Source organism: Epinephelus moara, chromosome 4, assembly GCF_006386435.1.
Source record: "Epinephelus moara isolate mb chromosome 4, YSFRI_EMoa_1.0, whole genome shotgun sequence".
NCBI classification, from domain to species: Eukaryota; Metazoa; Chordata; class Actinopteri; order Perciformes; family Serranidae; genus Epinephelus; species Epinephelus moara.
The window spans coordinates 40,178,276-40,199,464 of NC_065509.1; positions in this window are offsets into that span (position 1 = coordinate 40,178,276).

Below are 21,189 nucleotides of genomic sequence, written 5' to 3' on the forward strand. Positions count from 1 at the left end.
GATGAAGTGCTTTGTAGGGTTTCCGTCCAATGGAGGAAGCATGATGAAGTGCCATCTATGGTGCCCTTCAACTGGAGGAAATGTGATGAAATGCCATCTAGGACGCCCTTCCAGTGGAGGAAGTGTGATGAAGTGCCTTTTAAAGTGGCCCGAAAATTGAGAAAACATGATGCAGTGCCATATAGGCTGCTCTACATGCTAGAAAACTTTCTCTGTGCTGGTGCCCCCCTTTTTCCCCCCTTTTTCCCCCCTGCCCCTGTCCCTCAGACAGTCTGAGGCCGCCACTGGGTAAATGTTACACAGATAATATAACATGTTGTTTATCCTGGAGAAATCTAATCTAATTCAATAAATCTGTCGGCTCTGTTGGCCTAATATTCAATTCAGACTGTTAAAGACCACTTTTACTTTGCATTTTTGGGGATTCTTTGATTGCAATTGGATCAGCATTGATTATTATGGCATCAATTATGTAGCAGATTTGTCAGCTCACCATTAGTTTGTGAACTGAGTACTGCAATATAACAAAAATAATTTTCAAGATTAGTAGTGTTGTTTACGCCAAATTCCTTCCTTAAAAACAGTAACATCAGACAATTTTTGGGGGCAGGTGTGAATATTAGTCATCCTCAACATTTGTTATGTTATGGTTACAGAATGATGTTAATGGACAATTAAATGCAAAATATGATGTAGGCTCAATATGTTAAATTTTCCTCTTGGCAGAAAAATGATAAACAGATTTTTAGGCATTATATGCTCACAAATGGTTTGGAAAATGGTGCATAAAGCTATAATGATTAGAAAGAAAATCTGAGCTCGCCCTCAGACACCCTAGGTTTAAAAAAATACCTTGTTGTGGTCAAAACATACGTAACACAGCTGTGTTGGGATGCACTAATATGTGAGTGGACACACATGACACACTGGGTTAATATGTAGTGCAAAGGTCAAGGTCAGCTGTCAGAGCGACTGCCTGAGCGAGCGAACAAGCCTGAGAATGATTGAGTGAAGAAGCGACTGAACGAGCATGAGCAAAAGCACAAAACACAACACAGCACAGAGGATGAGTTAATACCTATATCCGTCAGATTCCCTCCGCTCAGTATTTTCCCTGCAGCCTTTCACCAGATTGGCCAACCAAGTAATGAAATTCCCCAGTTACATGTCAATGATCCCCGCTGCCTTGAATTAAATACTGCCATAAATCAGAGTGCTCTTGATTCAGTAATGTCCTCTGCAAGATGCCTTTAAGGATGAGAAATGTAAATTGATTCATTTTTAGGACCCTGTCCCTGAATATAACACGGAGGGAGGGCGGGAGTCTGGGAGCTAATGTTGGTTTTTGCATTAATACTGTTTAAAATGGAGGTCAACAACAACAACACATAATGAAAAGAGGAAACTGCCCTGTGCTTGATATTCATCATCTGATTTGAATGTCTGCTGAAAACCTCCCCAGCATTTGTACGTCTGGATTTTATTCTATCATATTTGCATTTCTCCCTCAGAGTGTCAGTGACAGTTAAACTTTTTACAATCAAAGCTCGATTACAGCTACTGTGGAATCAGTAATTTACCACTGATTACTATGATTTATTAGTTCTTCATGGAAATATTTGATACTATAAGTGTTACGCTGGTGCACACATCACATATTTTATTGGCCTATTTCACAGTAAAATGTGTTTCATTGGCCCGCTCTGAGGCCGCTCTGTTGGCTCAGTGGCAACATGGCTGACTGTCTTTAGTGCGTCTGGCTCACTGACGCTTTGGCTTTCTGACAGACTGCTTCTCTATTTAAAGCTTAAAAGTGCCTGAATCCTTTTTTTGTTTTACCGTAAATAGTAATAAAACAATGAAAGAATGTCAGTCATGCATTCAGAAATTAGTATTACCTATAAACTGTAATAATGATCTTTCTTGAAAACAGTATCTTTAAAATCTTGAATTTTTGACACTTTATTGTTGCTGGTAGTTTACGTATTTGGTCCACATACATTATACTGTTAGACATGGTTGAGCAAAGCATCATAGTTTTGAAATCTGAAGGTGATTTTTGATGATTATTAAATGTAAAATAGCTGCTGCATTTGTGGTTTGAGTGACAGTGTCAGCTTTGGGTCTTTCCTCCCACAGTCCAAAGACATGCAGGTTAATTGGTGACTCTAAATTGTCCGTAGGTGTGAATGTGAGTGTGAATGGTTGTCTGTCTCTATGTGTCAGTCCTGTGATAGTCTGGTGACCTGTCCAGGCTGAACCCTGCCTCTCACCCAGTGTCACCTGGGATAGGCTCCAGCCCCCCACGACCCCCAACAGGATGAGCGGTTATGGATAATGAATGAATGAATGAATGAATGTAATGTACGCTCCATTTCTAAGGTGGTGTACATGTTCAGAAGATATAAACTTCATAATCCTCGACTCACTTTTTTATTACCAACATTTAGTTGTACTTTTACTTTCAATACTTAATTACATTTAATATAGTAAAATTGCTTTTGATACTTAAGGGACCGGTTGCAGAAAACACCTTAAGTTTTCTCCTTAAGTATGACACTTAAGGCTTAAGTTCTCCTTAGCCAAGGGACTTACACAGTTGCAGTCGCATAATCATATTAGGTTAGGGGATATATGAGGTTTCCTTTTGTGTAAGGTTTCCTTTGTTAAGGAAAAACATTAACTCATTTACTGGTTGAAAGATTTTACAGCGTTAAAAGTTTCCATGGCGATTGTTTGTTTGGACTCATGCTTGTGAAGCCTGTCTTCTTGTCTCCTGCCATTTTTTCACTGTCTAACCATTCGCCAACTTTGTGAGATGAAAACAAGATAATCATATTGGTCAGAGGAGGAAAAGATTAAACTTCTAGAGGAATACAATCATAGAAATCACAAACTACAAAGTAAATTCGATCACCAAATTCCAGAAAATGACTGTAGGAAGCAGCAACAAAAATTAATTCAGTCAAATCTAAAGTGTAAAATCAAGAGAGTATCCATCGGGTTCTCCTGGTCGCAGAACACTCTTCTCAGGGTGTGTTAGTTTTTTCATTTATCACTATAAACTCGGTCATGCTGCAGTCAAGATACAGTCAGAGATACCTTAAGTTTTTTTGTTTCACCTTGCTGTGGTTGCTAAGGTCTTTTGTGCAGTGGTCGAGGGACTCCTTACGTATAAGACCAAGACGAGGAGAAAACCATAAATACTTAAGTGAAGATTTTAAGGACACTTTAAGGTGAAGACTTCAGTGTGTTTTGAGCAACTGATTATATTTCATGGACCCTTAATTAGGACTTTAAGGAAAATCTAAACTTAAGGTGTTTTGTGCAACAGACTTTTACTCAAGTATTATTCTAATACATGACTTTACTTTCAACCAAAGTAATTCTCTGGTAAGATGTCTGTACTTTTACTCAAATATTGCTTTAAGGTACTTCATCCATCACTGCTTAAAGGTACCATGTGAAGGTTGTGACCAGCACACTCACAACAACACACCTGCACACACAAACAGTCGGCGGCCGTACTCCAGCAACAAATTTAAAATGTGACAAAAGGCGAGGAAGAAGAAGACCACTTGCACAAAACATGGATGTAAATTTAACTTTGCAATGCACATTCAAAAATTTGGCGTCACAAAGGTTTTATGAGAAAGGAAATTCCGTCAGCGTGTTCCCCGTACCTCCAGGATGCACTTAATGTGTTTTGCATTCATCAGGCACCTCAGACATGCAACAGCTGCCTGTCTGCTGTAGAATGTACCAGTGTGTCCTCCTGTCCTGGATTCCTCTCAGCCACTTCCTGAGCTGGTGATCCTGTGATGAGTCAACATCCAGGGGGTGGAAATGTCACTTCTTTCCTAAGTTTGACAGATTTTGTTGTGACTCCTGTTCTCCCAGAAAGTCCCATAATGACATGTTCCCTGCATGGAAACCTTGTTTGGCCAGTGGGTCCTAATTTGGGCCCTAAATTGTGTGAAATTTGGTGTGGAAATAGCCGCAGGGTGCTGCAGCACCCCCACCCTCAGGTTCATCATCTCCACCTCCAGGTGCGGCATCATCCCTGTCACCAGGTGACTGAGGCTCATTTGTGTTGTTGACTTATTTTTTCCACTGTGTCACATCTCACCTCTCTCTCCCTGTCATCCCAGACACCTTTTTTTAAATTATCGGAAGCAGCTCAGGCTCTCCAGATGGTTTCCTATAATAGTTTGTATGATGTCATACAGTATTTAGTCTGTATTGATCTGTTGTAGCTGAAATGTATCCAGCCCCTCCAGTGTGAACAAAATACAGAAGTTGAAATACAGGCACAATAAAAGTGTGGTATCATCATCAGTGACAAATGTGCTGTGCCAGCACTCATCTTGATGACTCATGCACATTTCTAATTATGTCCTTTTTCATAGTGTTTGGCTGATGATGTCAAGGTGCGACCAAGATGTGATGTACACATGATGTGCATTTGTTGCTCATATATCTGTCACAATATGTTCATTTTCTTGTTTTTCATTAATTTTCCGTAACTGCTTGTAATGTTGGGGGTCACAGGGGGCTGGAGCCTATCCCAGCTGACACTGGGCGAGAGGCGGGGCACACCCTGGGTAGCGTGGACACATGGAGACAGACAACCATTCACACTCACATTTACACCTACAGGCAACTTATAGTCACCAATTAACCTGCATGTCTTTGGACTGTGGGAGGAAGCTGGAGTACCTGGAGGAAACCCACGCTGACACAGGGAGAACATGCAAATTCTGCACAGAAGGGCTCCCCCACCCCAGATTCAAACCAGAAACCCTCTTACTGTGAGACGACAATGCTAACCACTGCACCACTGTGCCTAATTTTGAACTGTTCAGAGCATTTTGACCAAAAATAAATTGGTTTAGAGTCCGAAAAGTTGGTTGCCAGCTGGAACCAAAAGAAAGCAGGTGTTTCTTAACCTGAAGTTCGTACCGTGAGGACATCAGTTGGTGAGTCATGTACCACTTCTTCAACAGTCATGGGCTTGACTTGGCTTGGTTTAAGTCCCGTTGAACTGAAAACGGTAAACTTTAGTTGCGTTTTGGCCGATTGTTTACACGACAGCGGCGTTTTGGGTGCCTGAAAACGCAACATTTTGAAAATGGGTTCCAGAGTGCAATTTTTTGGAAAGGCACCATCTCCGTTGTCATGTAAACTTGCAATATGCAGTTACTCTGAAAACGGAGACTTTTCGGACATGCGCATTACGCTTCCAGTCACAAGGCATGCGCGAGAAATTTGACCATCACAACAACAATGGCGGACTCCCGAGCTCTGTTTGTGCTGCTCACTCTATTGAATTTATCAACGCTTCCCTCATCATCGTCGTCCGTCCAGACAAACGTTAGTGCGGTTACCATTTTGTTTGTTTTTACATTGCCGCTCTGTAGAAGGAAGCGTAAGCGTCACACCGCCAACTACTGGCCTGGCATCAAAACGTTGTTGTCTGAACGCAGATCTTTTTTCAAAACGCAAATGAGAAACGATTCTGTTTTCAGTGGATCGTTTTCGTGTAAACATGGCCTTACTTTGGGCCATCAGCCCAGCATGGCAGGGATTTTCATTTCCATTACAAAAGGGCTACCCACTTGAGGGTGTGTCTTACTGATGATGGCTTGTCTTGGGTGATGACGTTTAAAAGCAGCGGGCTGATCCATGGCTAAAGCCCGCCGTTATTTTTGTTGCATGTGTTTTTCCACAGCAGGGCAGGTAAAAGAAGTTTACCTGTTGGAGGTTAGACTCACAAGTCAGTCTTTAGACGCTTTGCTTAACTAAAGACTGATGACTTTCTCCCTGATTTTCTGTTTAGATGGGTGGATACAATTTCAGAGTTTAAAAAAACTCCCTACGTTGCAGAACCAATAGTAAATCCACAGGGCGGTCCTTCGGTGGCTCGCTGAACTCTTGTGCTTATAAACATAGTCCGACTAGAAACACGTGTAGCGGTACAAAATGGCTCAGCCGCACTCGCAGAAAACGCCGTCAAAGTTAGTGGATGTTTGTCACGTTTGCGGCGGCACATTCTCGCCAACTAAAAGAAACAAACATAATCTTTTACAAGGCCATGACTCATCCGTCCGGCCGGACTATAGAGGGAATCGCCTTGTTGTTTACAAATACTTCCGGGTAGAAAAACAGCAGAGTTTAGCTAACGTTATATCACATTTTTCACGTCACTATATCACCGTTTAGACTAATCGGATGTTTGTTAAGTCTATAAACACAATGATTGAACAAACATTACTATTTCTGTGTGCACGTTTTGTAATTAATAACATGGTTATCGTAGATTAGCTGGGCTAACCGTTAGCTGTTAAGTTAGCCGTTAGCGGTGTCTGTAATAACTCAGTAACTCAATAAACGATCCTGAAAAAAAATATTTTTTCCAGCGGATATCTTAGTTACAACATGATTGAGCTAGCAAAGCAGTTTTGTGTTGCTATGTGTGGTATTTATTCAGATTTGGGAAATCACGATGTCTAGAAAGCATCAGTGGCTGCAGCTGACAGGGACAGCTAACAGCAGCAGCAAAGCTAACATCAGGACGTCATCTGTTAAAAGCCTCCTGTTGTCGGATACGACATGAAACTACTTCAGTTAGCTCAATCATGTTGTAACTAAGACATCCGCTGGAAAAAAAATCCATTTTCAAGCTCTCTGTGTGTTTGTTTCCTTGTGGACAAGAAAACGGGGAGCGCACATTTCCAGGAGGGCGTGTCCTTTTCAAAAACATGCAGCCTAATTGGTGACTCTAAATTGGCCACGACCCCCAATAGGATCAGCAGTTAGAGAAGATGAATGAATAAATGTGGAAATTAATGCATGTACCACAAAATGCCAAAACAAAAGTGTTTACATTCATGAAGAAGTTTCATCCTGACAAGATGAAACCACCTTCAGTGTGAATGTGCGATTGCTGAGATGTCCAATTACCACTGAAGTCATCTGAGGAGTTCGGAGGCTCAGCATGTTGTCAGCACAGAGTTATTTCTTGATTAGCAGAGACTACATAGGTAAACTAAGGATGTAACCTGGAATATTATTGGAATGTCCACTCAGATGAAACACTGTACTTGGCTGTACCACCTGACACATACCAGCCCTGCTCGTCTGACCTTAGATTACAGGCCTGTTTTTGGATGGCCGGCTGCACCCTGAGGACCAAACATTATTGAAATGTCAGCTCGGATGGTCTGGATGCTGCTAAGACACACAGCGTCTCAGCTTACAGTTAAGATATACCTGGATTGTTTTCAGTGTTTGTGGTGGTCTGCTGCAGCTCGGCTTGATGTACTGAGCCACTAACGCTGCCTGGGCTCCTGCAGCTTATAGCCTGTTTGTCATCCTGAGCGGAGTTTTCTTTTGGGTTGAGACATTTGTTTTGTAAGTCCCCGCGGCATTTCCTTGTCTCCCCAGCACATTTTGTGTTTCTTCTCTTTCTCCTTTAGTTTTTATTGTTTGTACAGAGAGATAACTAAATATAAAGAGAGCACAGAGTTGTTTGTGGAATTCCCCAAAGAGTCAGTATCTTTAAAAGACAGCTTAGTTTGGAGGGTATATCATAAAAGAGAACTCCTCTTCTTGTTCTGTTGAGTCCAGTTCAGACCAAACGACGCAACAAGACGAGTTGAAACAGCACATTCTCACTTTGACTTTGTCACATATCAATGTTTGGTCATGGACTTTCCACGTTGGCAGTGTCAAGTTCTGTCTGTTACATGCGTTCTCTTCTTTCAAGATACACTTCTGTTTTCACAGGACGTTTACATACAGTCGCACTACATTGGTACAACACTGCGAAGTCACGCTTTTTTCCTTCAACAACAAACACACATGGTTAGGTTTAGGATAAAAGAACAGGGTTTGGCTTTAGAATCTTACACGACGCAAACACCGTGCTCTTGGATGAAAGTCTGTGTTGGACCCATCCACCACCACTCCCGCCCTCCCCACTCGGACTTTTGCCACCTTAACTTTCGTCCTTGTCCTGCCGTGTTTCCCCCTGATGCCGCCGGGTGCAGCGTTGAAGGACACCTTTTTTTTTGTTGGTTTCTGACACTGACAATCACTGCCCAAGCGTTGGATTCCAACGACTTCCGAGTGAAACCGTGCTCGTTGAAACGTTCAACTACTTGCAATGCGCCGTCAGCAATGTTCTAAAACCCTGCTGGTTCACACCAATGCAACTAGATGAGACGGTGTATCATCTCTATGCAACAACTCTCTGTACTTCCGTTCTGATTTGCAGCTTTTCAGCTTTATTCTGTGGCTGAATATAATTTGTAGCTTCTTAAAATCTGAATGAGGATAGTGATAGTGAGATACTGGCTACAGATGCATTTGTAGTGGTGACGGAAAGGTGAAAAACAGAAACAAAACGAGCATCAGATGGACTGTATTCATAGTAAATATGGCACAATAATATAAATAACCAGCACCAATTAATCAGTCAGTGAGAATGTGTGTATAATAAAGCCAAATAAAGCCAGCAGCAGTGGCAACCCACCGTCCAACACCGTCACAAATGGACGGAAACAGAGGGCTTGGCGGGGACGGACCACCTCCTGCAACAAGCCAACATGCTGTCTGAGGTCATTTTGACTTGACCAGCAGACTTCACTACAAGCTGATTGGCTGTTGAAACAAGTGACATGCCTTACGTTCTAAAACCAGCTGCTGGCGATTTGACCAGCTGAGTTGCAGGTGACACCATCAGCCGGCTTGAGTTGAGCTCAGACCAGCCAGTTTACACTGCTGCAACTTTTCTCTGCAACGTTCCAAAACTTGTTCATCTCGTCTTGAATCTTGGGTCTGAACTGGGCTTAACAAAGATTAGCAGCACTTTCTACCGTGAAAAATCACTAATAAAAGCTTCCAAAGACAATTGGACATGTTCCAGCAGGAATATTTACAACATCGGCAACAAAGTTCACGTTTTCCTGATGTTAGCATGTAGCTCCATTTAGCGGTATAGCTGGGAGACTCAACTTGGTTTGCCTGGGGGCCAAAGTTCAGGTTTACACAGGGCTGTTTCTAGGATTTAAGGTCAAAAACCTTTCACCGCAGCTCTCCTCACTGGTCCAAAATCCTCCTCAGAAATATTTTTGCTCCATTCATAAATACACTTGTCTCACCTCTGACCTTTGACCTACTGAGTGTTACTGTCCTGTGACACTGGTGAAGAAGTGAGAGGTTATTCTGGTGGCAGTCCGAGAGGATCACAGGGCTGGCTGAAGGCCGAAGATGCAAATATAAAATGTAGTAACAGAAGACGAGGACATCACTGGAACGCAGCTTGGAACAGCTTGCTGGCATTCCAGTAATGTTGGCGTCTTCTTCTGAGGACACCACCGACTAGACAACATGAAAAACCCAGCTCGCCGCCTCTTCTCTCTATTGTAAGACAATAAAGTTTGGAGAGCACAAGAGAAAATTAATAATATGTAGGGCAGTGGGTTTTGAAATCAGCCTGAGTCATGCATCAGATTCAAGTTGCTGTTGCTTATGTGCACTGTGGTTGCACAACAGTGTGATAAGAAGAGAAAAGCCACAATTTGTCATTTACGAAAAACAAAACCTGCCATGTGACTGTGCTGCAGTCTGGTCTGTTTCCTGCTCCGGTGGTTGTAGAACTTGATCTTGATGGATTTCTTCCAGTATGATTGTGAAACGTTGGTGCAAAATGGGCAAAAAAAAAGCATCACCCATATCAGCTGTTACCCCACGAAATATCTGAATAATAAAATCCATTTGTCTCGCAATGACGAAACACCAGACAACTAAATCGAGCCAAGTACATAACGTCTATTTCACAACAGTCTTTAAGAGTTTAAATGAGTTTACTTACTGTGTTGCACAGTTATATTTGATAAAGACATCAAGGTGTGGTTATATTTTATGAACTCCAGTCTTCAGCAGGCCTGACTGTGCATGTGCTTTAACGAGCAGTTACTGTATGTTCCTTCTGACTGCAGCAACGTGACAAGTAGAAACAAAGTCTAAGAGCCACAGTGATGTTTATGAATTGAAATGAATATCTTTAATACCTGTAGTCTCGTCGAGAGGAAGAGGAAGGGGAGGCTCTTCACTTCTGTTTGTTACACTATCCTCAAATGACACAGACAGGCAGACAGATATAAATATACACACACATTTCCTTTTTTTCTCTCTTGTTCTTTCATTAACACTTCCTCTCTTTGAATACAGAAATATGTAAAAACATGCACACATTTTTAGTTGGGTTTTCTCCGGGTCCTCCAGCTTCCTCCCACATGCAGGTTAATTGGTGACTCTAAACTGTGGCGACCTGTCCAGGGTGCGCCCCACACACCACCCAACGTCAGCTGGAACCTCTCTTACTCTTGACTCTTACATCAACAAAAGTACATTTCCACATAAGTAGTTTTAGTTGCACTTGAGTAAAATATTCTGGTCGGCTACTCTTTCCATCCCTGGTTGGATGTTTTAGGACAGTGGCAGGACATCAAAAGTGAGGCACCTTTACAACAGGTAGAACAATGCACAACACTGTTTTTCATATTCTCTCAGGTCTCCCACTTATGAACTTCAATCGAATGCCTTTATTGTCATTGTACTTTACAATACAACGAATTTAGGAGCACTACTCCACCATGGTGCAAACAATAAATACAATAAATGCAAAATATTTTACTGCAAAAGTGGTTAAACTGACAGATATTGTGAAACACCTCAAAAATAAAAGAATGCAAAATAAAGCCAGGCTGAGAGGGAGAACACCTGAACACATTCAATTTCAAAGTGCCAGCTCTGATTGATCCCAAATTTAGTGTAAAAAAAAAAAAAAAAAAGCACTTTCAGGGCCCTTTCCTTCAGCCTAAGTTCAGGATGTTTCAAGACAATGCTTAAGTACAGAAAATGTACATTCTGCTGATGGAAATACAGGATTAGTGAAAGTCTGACAAAGACAAACGACAGAGACCCTCCAGGGTAAACATACAGTAGAAAGAGCAGAGTGGGCGGAGTCTGGAGGAGACTCAAAAGTGCTCATGTTAAAGAATCTAAGCTGTTAACCACACGAGTGTCCGGCTGTGTCACTGGCCAGTCGTAGAAGTACTCAGATTTTATACTAAATTAAAAGTAGCAATATGATATTGTGGAAATACTCTGCTACAACTAAAAGTCCTGCATTCAAAATTTTACTTAAATCTGAGTACAAAAGTATGAGCAACAAAATATTTTTTTCATCACCCATACAACCTGGCTTTATTTTGCAAGTGGCAGCTTTGGGGCATGGATAGATTACTGAACGGGCCTACTGCGCACAGGCCCAGGGGCCCAAAAGGTCAGGGGGCTCCCTGGCCTTCAAAAATGTCACTCAAATTAACACAAACCAAATAGAGAGAGACTCAAAATGATCACAAAAAGACTCTAAAGAGATACAAAGAAACTGCTAAGGGACAGAAAAATAACTTCAATAATGGTCAAAACAACCACAAGGAGACACAAAATATTTACAAAGAGACACAAAATGGCTTGAAAAGACTCAAAATTATCCCAAAGAAGACACAACATTACCTCAAAGAGACACAAAACCACCACAAAGTCTGTGTGTCTTGCTCCTGTGTAGGAGAGGTGGTGGGACTCTGTATCTCTGTGCCCAGGGGCCCATCATCTCATAGTCAACCCATGAATTCAGGGCTGAAAAATGAAGCCAACATGAAAGTGCCAAAAGGCGCAGTTCCTCTAATGGCCACTTGAGGCTGGCTCCAAAAGCAAGTAAATCCCCACAGACCCCCGTGTTAAAATGTCTAGAACAAAAAACAGTTTTGGTCTCTGTAGCTAATTTCCCCGTTCATGACAGGAAGTCTGGGAGGCATTATTCTGGGCTCTCAGTCAGCCCCACCCTCTTTTCCTAATATGGTCACTTCTGGCTCCCAAAATCCAGAATGGCAAAAACTAGAATGTCAAAGCCGAGGGTTCAAAACGAGAGTTCCCAAACCAGTGGGTGATGTTACGGCGGCCATGTTCATTGTTATTCAGTCTATGGCTGTGTCCCGATATCTGTCAGTTTAACCACTTTTGTAGTGAAATATTTTTATATGAGAATCCATTTCTTCTGTGGCACACCTGGAGCACGTTTAGAGGTCTCCCCTCCAGCATACTGAAAACAGAAAATTAATCCCTTCTTGTTTTTTGTTCTCCAAACAAATTTGTCTAACCTGGAGGGATTGTTTAAAACCTGTCTGATCACCTGACTGCTCCTGTTTCTGTCAGACTGTAGTTTTTTGTTAAAATCCCAGATCCCAGAGCAATTACCTCGCTGTGTTCTGTACAATGCTACTGGTACAGAAAGGAATGACGATCAACACTTCAAAATAAGACTCAAGTTAAAAGAGGAGGAAGTGAGGACCACAGGAATGCTCTTGCTTTCCAAAACGGTCCTTATGTCTTACCATGCACTGGTCCGCACAAAGATAGAAGAAGCAGAACTCACATATTAACAATCCCAATAAGCTGGTTGAAAGTCGGTGTTTGTTTAAATTGCTTTTAGAGTTTTTGCTCCCTCATCTTAGTATCAGCTTGTGATGCATACAGCGATGCATTGGGGCAGCGAAATGTGACGTTATCATGGGGCTCAGACACTGATCATCAGCGCAGATATTTTATGTCCAAATACAAACTTTAGGTGAAGTTAAGTCAAGATACTTTGTGGCAGGTAGCAGACACACACAAGCCTGTAACGATGTAACTTCAACAGCGACTTGGCAATAAAGTAGCTGGGCACACTTGCTGTGTCGCTTGTAGTGTGAACACAACATTTGTCTGTTCTTTTATGTGAAATTCATCATGCTGCAGTCTTGGCCAGGACTCCTTGAAAAAGAGATTTAATCTTATTGGGACTATTCATGGTTAAATAAAATTAATAGAATGAAATTAAATTAAATTAAATTAAATAGAATAAAATAATAAAACAAAACAAAAAAAGAAATAAAATATAATAATAAAAAATAGGATAATAAAATAAAAATATAAATAAAGAATAAAATAAAACAAAATAAAAAAAGAAATAAAATAATAATACAAAATAAAATAAAATGTAATAAAACGAAACAAAACAAATTAAAAAAAATAATAACAACAAAACAAAATAAAATTATTTAACAAGAACAGAATAAGATAAAATAATAAAACTAATTAAAAATAAAGTAAAATAATTTAACAAAAGAAAATTAGAATAAAATCAAATAAATTACCTAATTTGCTCCATTCATCGTCTGTGGAGCAGCTCCAGAAGTTATACCCTATGACATCATAATTTTGAGTTGTTCATTTTTACTAATATGTTTGGACTGTCTGAGATCGTGGAAATAACATGTATGAATTTTGAAAACAGGCGTAGTCCCCCTTTAAGGTCAGTGTTGTCAGCCAGACTTCTGAAAGACTCACAGACACCCTGTTTTGGCCTCACCTGCCTCAGACAGTTAACCTTTCCCTGACCAACACACATCCACCCTCACAGAGCAGACAACCTCTGTGCTGCAATGCAGTGATACCGTTACAATCACCACCGTTAGTGCTTGATTTTCCCATCTGGTGTGTATGAGCTGCAATAACAGCACAGAGAACCATAAAAATATAACAGAATCTTTCATTAAAATAAACGTTAGGATTGTATCGTGTCATAATTTTGATGCATGATGTAATATTCTGCACATTGTATTTTAATAATTTCAGTTTAAACTGCTGTAAACTCACATTCAGATATGAGCAATTTCCTGACTCCATTACATGTTATGATGCTGACACAGAGCCGACTGCTCACTCGCTGCCACATTCAATCCCTGATGCACTTGTCTTCTCGCAAAATGGCATGACTCACTAACCTGAAACTGATCATCAAACACAGTTATCAGCTCATTTTTATTGCCCAAACCCTTTTCGCAAATATCAGCTCAAGTGTCTTCATCACACAAACATCCCAGACAGGCAGCAACACATGAACAGCCGGCTGCAACATGTTGCAACTGATGCAGCTCCTTGCACATACAGTGAGTTTGAGGCAAATCGCACACAATACAATGATTCTGAGATAAGCACCCACAGGTGAAAAAGTTTTACTGTGTGGCCTTTCTCTCCAACACAAAAGGAAACAGCATGCTGTGACTGAAATAAACGGTGAGATTTCTCTTTAATGCTACAATGACATCAGCTAATGTCATCAACTATGCGAGCTAAATGACTGACAGAAGTTGGTTTTGCAGTTGCCCAGCAACAGGATACAGCCAACACTTATGTCTGTGCTGCTCAAAAACAAAGGCAAAGTGGTTCAACGAGAATTTTGAAGAATAAACAGAGCATCCTGAATGATCAGGTTTGTTTGTTTGTGACTGGGATAATGACGGAAGTCACTGGAGAACCAGTTTAGTTTTGTGGTAACTCGCTTTTATGCTGTGTCTGGTTTTGATAAAGGGCAAAAATGTTGGGTTATTTGTCATAGGTGGAGCAGATGGAGATTTAACTCTGTAATATACTCATGTGGAGAAATCACAAACCTATGAATACAGTAAACAAGTGGAGCCTGACTTAAAAACCTAAACCAGCCACAAACCAAACCACAACTCAGCCCTGAGCAGAGTGACCGTCCTCTACTGACCAATCAGACTGCAGTGTTCACAGCTCCACCTTTTAGTACCAGATCTGTGTGCTAGGTACCCCAACAGAGGGGGGACCAAACATGGGGACAGTATGGAACGGTTCCATTGGTACCATCCACAACTTTTCACAGTGGAAACAGAAAAACAGTGAACTGAACTGCTCAGTGGAAGCTTTACCGTCCCCATGTTTGGTCCCCCCTCTGTTGGGGTACCTAGCACACAGATCAGGTACTAAAAGGTGGAGCTGTGAACACTGCAGTCTGATTGGTCAGTAGAGGACGTTCACTCTGCTCAGGGCTGAGTTGTGTCTGGTTTTGAGGCTCATGTAACCACTGTTCATACTGTGGAGAGTTTTATTAGTAAACTGTAACTATAAAATGAAAGGATGTTTGACTAAGAAAAAAATAACTTCATTCACTGGGCCGACTGCTGGCAACTTTTAAGGTGGAACATTTAGTTGTAATGTTACTCAATGCATGAGGTGACAACGTTAACGCACCTTAAATTTCACTGTGACAACTTTGACACACACTTTTATTAATAAGTGGATCTTCAAACATTTAAAAATGTAAATTAATTTTGACCAGGTTATGTGAACTGCATATATCCCAGTCCTCACTTGGAGAGAAAAAAAGCGCAGCAGAGCGTTGTTCCTGTGGGCTCCAGCAACACTAAATCCCTGAGCTTGCCTGAGAAGGACTAAATGCACAAAGCTGCTATTTTTAAATATCCCATGGAGAGAGACTCTCACTGCAGCCTGTTCTATTTTGTTCTGAAAATGTGGGCGTGCAGCCTCGTTCTGTGGACGATAAACCAGGTGCAGACTTCCATCTGTGTCACCGCTGATGAGGAAATACAGCGAGTGCTGGACGTAGCAGTGAGTGACAACAACCCCGCCCACATTTAGGAGGACTGTTTGTGGTGGAAACGCTAAACAGGCCGAGGGTCTAGGTACCATGTCTGAAGGGTTACTGTTGGTTCCAAAGGTACTGTACCAGAAGTGTTTGGTGGAAACGGGGCTCAACAGAGGAGGGACCCAAAATGGGGATGGTATGGAACGGTTCCATTCATACCATCCACAACTTTTCACAGTGGAAATGGAAAAAAAGCGCACCAAAGTGAACTGCTCGGTGGAAACAGGGCTTTGGGCACAAAACATTGGAAAATGGGGTCCAGGTTGAAAATACCAAAGTTATCAGTTAGAAGGTGACATTTTTTATTGCACTTTATAATCAGTCTTTGTCCTGTCTAAATAAATATTGTATGTAGGAACTGTATGTATAAACTTTTTTGTATCTTTTAATGACAGGTACTCTATATACAAGACAAATTTCCTTTGAGACAATAAAGTCTATCTCATCTTATTTAATCCACTTTGTGTGTAGCCTGCTGAATACCTTCACATCTTCCATGTTATTATTTTTAAATCACTGTATTGCAATAGGGAAGTTTTTGTAAATTATCCTGTGGCATTAATTTTTGATTAATTTTAACCACAATGAAGTGAAATTAATTCTCATTTTACTGCAGGACCCCCTGGAGCCACTGCATGGACCCCCCGGAGGTCCCCAGGCCCCACTTTGGAGCACCGCATGTCTTTAATACCTTGCTTTGTGTCTGTGTGTGTAAACAGATGCGCCCCCTGCAGGCGGCCTTCCCCCACTGCTCCTCCTCCTCTTCCTATACTCCGCTCTCTGACTCCGCGGCTCCTCATTCACTAGAAGATGGCGGACTGCGCCCCACTATTAGATGAGGAACTCTCGTCCTTTGTCTTCAATTACCTGACAGAAAACTCCGGCAGCCAGGTAAGACTCGGGCCTCTCTGGATGCACCGAACCTTGGGCTTTCCACCCCGGGGCGCGTCTTTGCACGTCGCCGGCCGTGGCGCACGCTACGCCCGGTTGATGCGAGGCTCTCGACCGGCTTGTCAGCAGCATCTCCCCGGCACAGCGCGACCCGGTGTCTCAGTCTGCTGTGTGCGTGTATGTGTGTGTGAATGTCTACTATGTCTTGACGTCTGGCTTTCACGTGTTTTTTGGAGGAAATGTCATCAGCCATGGGCAGTGGGAGAATTTGACGGATTAAAGAGAATAAATATTTCTGTGTCGGTGCTGGAAGCGGAGAGCAGCCGGCGTGCTGCTGCTCGGGGAGGATTATTTGGTATGCAGAGGGGCGCTTTGGAAACTTTTGACGCATTCTTGAGGGAAGTTTTAATTTAAGTGCCGGAGACTTGGACACGTGGTGCGCCTCTGAGCGCATGGACTTAGCCTCAGGACTATTATGATATTAACACATTATAATAGTGATCCAGTGGATCCAGGACTGCTTGGCTTTAAAACCAAAACGTGCGGAGATGAGACTTGTGTGTCTTTTTGTTGATGCAGTATTCGGCTGCTGGGATGTTGTGTTTTATTTATTTTTCCTCTCAGAGTCGAAGCGGCTGTTTAATAAAGTGTCTCTCTGGGCACACACTGTAATACATCAGTGCTGTGTAATGTTATTTATCCACTCCATTATAAGCCGCTTGCCACAGCACCGTGAGCTTAACTGGGGATCTCTGCGTTGGATCCCTGCAGGCTGTGTCGGTGCGCTGTGAAGTTGAGCAACTCCCACGGATGATTCGTGTAATTTATTGTCAAATCGGTCAATCTGTCAGGCGATGTTGTGCAAAGCAATTAGGATGCAGAGGGGACGGTGTGTTTGGATCATCCGAGAAAGTTGCTGCAGTTGAACGTTTTCATAAGCGTTTGCGTAATCGTTAGGAAACGGTTACAAAACCTTCGTCTGGTTCACACGATTGTTTGCTGCGGCCAACCGACAAACAACGGCCGCTTTGATTGCATGTCTGCAGCGGTGATGATGACAGTAAGGTTATTAACCCATGGTGTTGCCCGGGGGGGTCGCAGATTAGGGATTTTGCACCGAATTTGAAGGAAGCGCCAAATCGCCAAACCGCGTTCGTAAATCCCTGCAATTTTGAGATTCCTTTGCTTATTGGCAATAATATGCAACATATGACAATAAATTGCTTTTTAAATGAATGACTAGGTTCTTTAATCGACATCGGGATACAGTCAACGCACCAAGCAGCAATTATTAAAACAATGTATGAACTTTTAGAACTGGCTCTACTGCTAATCCCAGAATAAGCTCCTGCTCTGGAGAGCCGCGGAGGGCGGTAGCGAGTGGTGCTCACCAATTATAGAAGTTGAGATTTCATCAAAATGACATGATGTCCTGCACCTGAAATGTTTGCCGAATCTTTAAGGAGAAAGTATTCATCAACATTCAATCATTGATTGTAAAATTTGATGTATGTTTTGTTGCGTATATGGAAGGAACCACTAAATTAGCAGATTTTTGAGCGGGGTTTGGCGACAAATTCTCACAGGACAGATCAGAGCATATCAGGTCTAATCTCCATCTCCCTCCTGACTGTAGAGTCGCGCTTCCGAAATACGTAAACCCGTATGTCAGAGGAATACATGACCCCCGGTGTTACTGCATCACAGTGTGTGACGTAAGATTGCGTCGTGGTGATTGTTATGATTGCACGGTCATTGGAAGGTGTGATGGGGTGGGGGTGGGGGTGGGGTGTGTGTGTGTGTGTGTGTGTGGAGGGGGGGGATCTGTCACAGCTGATTGGCAGCTTAAGCAGGTTAATTCAGTGTCTGGTGGGATCCAGGGAGACGGTGGGCTATTTANGTGGGGTGTGTGTGTGTGTGTGTGTGTGTGTGGAGGGGGGGATCTGTCACAGCTGATTGGCAGCTTAAGCAGGTTAATTCAGTGTCTGGTGGGATCCAGGGAGACGGTGGGCTATTTATAACGTGCAGCAGTGACATGTGCTGCCACATCACACACACACGCACACACAGAGACAGATGTATCCAAGAGAGAAGAACTTGCGCCCCATGAGGAAAGAAATGCACCAAAACATTCCCAATATGAAAACACATTTAACTAGATAGTGACGTCAGTATGCGATGTATGACATCACTCAACCATAACACACCTATGATATGCATGCACGGACTTATTACACGCCTGCTGAGTTTATACAATGGCTTTCTTATACTTTCTTCTGTCAGTATGTCCAATGGTTTCATCATGATATTCCACCAGGGTCTTGAGCCGTATCTATAATACAATCGATGGTGGTGTTATCACATGACATGACCGTAAGATCCTGCAGCGTGTCTGTGCCTAATCAATTCTGTGCATTAATATGCCTTTAAATCCTGATCATGTGGTGATCAAATGGTCGGGTAAACTCATGCTGTGCAGCCAAACATCGCTCAAACCTGCGGAACTTTATTTTGAATATTCGTGGAGATCAAAAATCAGAAGTAGAGAGTCAGATTCAGGTTTATTGTCACGCAGGTTTGCACATACAGGGAATTTACTTTGGTGTATTGATGCATAAACACAATAAGAAGATATGGAATCAAAGCAAGTGCAAAAATCAAGAAACGTGAAACAGTTATTATACTACTACTATGAAATATGGATGTTATTCAAGGAGGTCAAAAGTCACTTGCGGACCCGTGACCCACTTTTGGATCATGACCCACCAGTTGTGAACCACTGATCTGAGGAAGGAGCAGAGGAGTTTCCAAAGATACCAAATATGGCAGGTTGACTTTGGGGAAATGTGACGTTGATGTGGAAGATACCTAGAATATTTCCATTCGATGGAACAGTGTGGCCATAAATGTCTTGGGTTTGAGTGGAAACATCATATATCTTCAGGAAGGAGCTGGAACATGTTGATACAGAGTATATGTCTACGATAGTGTCAGACAGTGAGCAGTCAGATGATTTTAACAACGTTAAAGCTACAAACAGAATGAGAAAACTATACATGTCCTATGGCAGGAGTCGGCAACCTGCAGCTCACGAACCTTGTTTAGTCAAAATTTTAATTTTGATTTCTCATTGTTTTTGTAGTTCTAAAGTGATTCTTACATCTTCCAGTTGTATAAATGTGTGGCCTGTATGCTGAATAAAAGAAAGGTTTGAACATCTTGTCAACGATGTGAGTCATACGTCCACAGCCTGGCGCCTTTTCCTTAAATTTGCCAAATCTCAATAGCGAGGGCCGAGCTTGAGTCTCCTTAGTGAGGCTAGCTACTGATTCCAACTCCAAAAACGAAAACGTCTTGAAGGAAAATAAAGAATTTCATTTAGGACCATTAGTCGACTAGTCGCCCGCATGTTTACGATATTAATGTGATGATTAAATGATATATTTTGGTGGTTTGAGTTGAAGGTGTGAGAAAGAATAGTATCAGTAACATTGTTAACACTGTGCTACATTACAGAGAAATACAAAACCGTACTAATGAACCTTCATTAATATAGGCCTATATTTTATCTACAAGTGCACGTCACACACTGAGCGAGCCGCCTGTTAATGACGCTGTGGGCTAATGGGCATGTAGCTACTTCCATGTTTCAGATGATACGTCATGTTTGTAGTCGACCAATGAAGATGAGTTTACATATCACCTTGGGTTCGTCCTTCACCTTCTCAAAATGATCCCACACTTTGGATTTCCTGCCCGACATGTTATTAACTAGCCTGTGGAATAACCGCAGGTACCAGCCCTGGAAATTAACCTGACTCCTGTCTGACTGCTGAGCGTGGACACTTCCTGTGTCTGTCCTTTCAAATTAAAGTCACACGTGGTCCAGTCATATAGGTTTGATTTTATTTTAACAAGTCGCAGCTCCTAATAGAGTTTCATATTTGTTTTATGATAAAATCTTGTCGACTAACGTTTGGTTGACTATCAGGGGGCAGCCCTAGAGTCGACAGATTTGTTTGTTTTCACCATTAAAGCAGCAAAGTTTCGACCTATTAGGAACATTTATAGGCTAATGTAGATTGAACAGGCTGTGTTGCCATCACGCTAAGGCACAGATATGAATTGCGGCTCCAGAAAATGTCTCTTTTAATAGTAAAGGTTGCCGACCCCTGTCCTATTGTAACATGCATCTTCTTATATTTACTGTAACATCTTTGCAGGTCTTTCTTCTTGCTGCAAAATCCTTGAGTTACACACATGAGGGAGAAACCTGACCACAGAAGGAAAAACCAAACTGTATCACAGCTTAAGTTCTTTCTTCAGGTGCAGTCCGATAAGGTTATCTATTCTACAAACGCAGCGTTAATATGTTAATATTTACTCGGGGTTATTAGGGCTGCCCGGTGGCTTTCTCCTGCTCCCTCTCTATCTCTCCAGCCCTCTTTCCCTCAGTGTGTGTCTGTGCAGTCGCCCCTGCCGGCTGGTTATTGTAATACTACTCTATCCTCGTGACTGGAGTTACAGAACAGGGTTGCTGCAGTCATGTGAGTTGTAGTGGAGGGAGGGAGGGAGGGGAGGGAGGCGTTAGTCGTGACGTAGACGAGTGACAGGCAGTCCCTCCCTCCTCCTCCTCCGAACATGTGACTGCTTCCTCCTCTCTGTGAGTGTGTGTGTGTGTGTGTTGAACAGTCTACCACTCTGTCGCTCTCACATAC